This window comes from Dama dama, chromosome 7, assembly GCF_033118175.1.
Source record: "Dama dama isolate Ldn47 chromosome 7, ASM3311817v1, whole genome shotgun sequence".
NCBI classification, from domain to species: Eukaryota; Metazoa; Chordata; class Mammalia; order Artiodactyla; family Cervidae; genus Dama; species Dama dama.
In genome coordinates this window covers 28,614,474-28,617,533 of record NC_083687.1, presented here as the reverse complement: position 1 = coordinate 28,617,533, position 3,060 = coordinate 28,614,474, and the positions used below count along the sequence as shown (strand labels likewise).

At 39.6% G+C, this 3,060-nt stretch overlaps 1 non-coding gene across 1 annotated transcript; it reads right to left on the bottom strand.

The window, feature by feature from the left end:
• Positions 1–1,523: 1,523 nt before the first annotated feature.
• Positions 1,524–1,630, bottom strand: LOC133060078 (U6 spliceosomal RNA). The gene has a single exon (XR_009693740.1). It is a non-coding gene; the product is annotated as a U6 spliceosomal RNA (small nuclear RNA).
• Positions 1,631–3,060: the final 1,430 nt, after the last annotated feature.

The window sequence follows — 3,060 nt, the reverse complement described above, 5'->3', positions numbered from 1 at the left end:
TTTGTATCCATTCAGCAAGTCTTTGTCTTTTGGTTGGGGCATTCAACCCATTTACATTTAAGGTAATTATTGATCAGTATGATCCTGTTGCCATTTACTTTATTGTTTTGGGTTTGAGTTTATACACCCTTTCTGTGTTTCCTGTCTAGAGAAGATCCTTCGGTATTTGTTGGAGAGCTGATTTGGTGGTGCTGAATTCTGTCAGCTTTTGCTTGTCTGTAAAGCTTTTGAATTCTCCTTCATATCTGAATGAGATCCTTGCTGGCTACAGTAATCTGGGTTGTAGTTTCTTCTCTTTCATTACTTTAAGTATGCCCTGCCATTCCATTCTGGTCTGAAGAGTTTCTATGGAAAGATCAGCTGTTATCCTTATGGGAATCCCCTTGTGTGTTATATGTTGTTTCTCCCTTGCTGCTTTTAATATTTGTTCGTTGTGTTTGATCTTTGTTAATTTGATTAATATGTGTCTTGGGGTGTTTTGCCTTGGGTTTATCCTGTTTGGGACTCTCTGGGTTTCTTGGACTTGTGAGACTATTTCCTTCCCCATTTTAGGGAAGTTTTCAGCTATTATCTCCTCGAGTATTTTCTCATGGCCTTTCTTTTGTCTTCTTCTGGGACTCCCATGATTTGAATGTTGGGGCTTTTCACATTGTCCTAGAGGTCCCTGAGGTTGTGCTCATTTCTTCTGATTCTTTTTTCTTTTTTCCTCTCTGCTTCATTTATTTCCACCATTTTATCTTCCATCTCACTTATCCTATCTTCTGCCTCCATTATTCTACTGTTGGTTCCCTTCAGAGTGTTTTTGATCTCATTTATTGCATTGTTCACTTTTAATTGATGCTTTTTTATTTCTTCTAGGTCCTTGTTAAACATTTCTTGCATCTTCCTAATCCTTGTCTCCAGTCTATTTATCTGTAACTTTATTTTGTTTTCAAGATTTTGGATTACTTTTATTATCATTATTCTAAATTCCTTTTCAGGCAGATTCCCTATCTCCTCCTCTTTTGTTTGGCTTGGTGGGGATTTTTCCTGTTCCTTTACCTGCTGGGTATTTCTCTGCCTTTTCATCTTGTTTAGATTGCTGTGTTTGGAGTGACCTTTCTGTGTTCTGGTGGTCTGTGGTTCCTTTTTATGTGGAGGTTTCTCCCGATGGGTGGGTTTGGACGATTGGCTTGTCGAGGTTTCCTGGTTAGGGAAGCTTGTGTCAGTGTCCCAGTGGGTGGAGCTGGATTTCTTCTCTCTGGAGTGCAATGGAGTGTTCAGTAGGGGTCTATGGGTTTGGTGTGACCTTGGGCAGCCTGTATATTGATGCTGAGTGCTATGTTACTGTGTTGCTGGAGAATTTGCATGGTATGTTTTGCTCTGGAAATTATTGGCTCTTGGGTGGTGGTTGGCTTCAGTGTAGGTATGGAGGCTTTTGGATGATCTCTTATTAATGTTCCCTGTAGTCAGGAGTTCTCTGGTGTTCTCAGGTTTTGGGCTTAAGCCTCTTGCCTCTGGATTTCAGTCTTATTCTTCCAGTAAAAAATATGGAACACCTGACAAATTTGCATGTCATCCTTGAGCAGGGGCCATGCTAATCTTCTCTGTATCATTCCAATTTTAGTATATGTGCTGCCGAAGCGAGCACAGACAATACTTTAGAGAAATATTATTGATAAAATTTGCATGAGTCAATAGGAATGTCTGCATACATTACAGCAATAGGACAAATCAAACAGCTATACTGGGGGATAATTGAATAGCTAATGAAGATGGAGCCCTTAGTTGTAAAGATAAGATTGAAGTGAAAAAATCATGTAAAATATGCATATCTTGGAGTTGAGAAAAATAATGTTTGGAAGTTGAAATAAAGGTAATAATACAAGTAACAGTTGAAACCAGACTCAGTGGTAAAGAATCCACCTGCCAAGAAGGAAATATGGGTTTGATCCACGGATTGGGAAGATGCTCTGGAGAAGGAAATGGTAACCCCACTCCAGTATTCTTGCCTGAGAAATGCCTTGGACAGAGGAAACTGGCAGGCTACAGTGCATGGGACTGAAGAGTCAGACACCAGTTAGTGACTAAACAATAAAGAGTTGAAACCATGCTTAGGTACACAGGGAAACATATTTATGGGATTTATGTTTTTTTTCTTCACCTTTGTCAATAACAAAAAGAAAGAAACCATTCATTCAAAATGAGGCATAAAGTAACAAAGGAGGAGGACAAAACTTTCAAGCATTTCCAAAGTTGTTTCTGACAGTTGCTTTCTGAGAATTGAAAGTTCAGTGTTCAAAGACCATCTCACTAATCAAAGGAAGGTTTATTTCACTTCTGCATATCTCTTGATGATAAGGGACTAAGCAGAAATCACAGAATGCAAGGCAGTGGAATAGTACTCTCTCTGGGTTAAAGTCTATGTGCATGCATACTAAGTTGTTTCAGTTGAGTCTGACTCTTTGAGACCCTATGGACTGTAGCCCATCAGGCTCCTCTTTCCATGGGATTCTTCAGGCAAGAATATTGGAGTGGGTTGCCATGCCCTCCTCTAGGAGGTCTTCCCAACCCAGGAATCGAATCCACCTCTCTATGTCTCCTGCATTGGCAGGCAGGTTCTTTACCACTAGTGCCTCCTGGGAAGCCTGGGTTAAAGACTATAGGATACATCAATCACTGATTTCTATTGGGCTTTTGACTTAAATTAAGAATAAAAAAAGGCATACGCAGAAATAAGCACTTGTCCAATACTCTCTGCATTACTAAACTTCAGTTCAGTTCAGTCACTCTGTCGTTTCTGACTCTTTAAGACCCTGTGGATTGCAGCATGCCAGGTTTCCCTGTCCTTCACCAATTCCCAGAGGCTTCTCAAACTCATGTCTATTGAGTCAGTGATGCCATTCAACCATCTCATCCTCAGTCATCCCCTTCTCTTCCTGCTAAACTTATAGACAGTTGCTAACTCACACACAATTTTATAGAAGTATTGAATCAATATATGCTTGAATAGAATTCCTCTTAAAATAGAATTTTCATTTAAAATAACATTACTGGTAGTAAATGTACAAATTAAGGAGA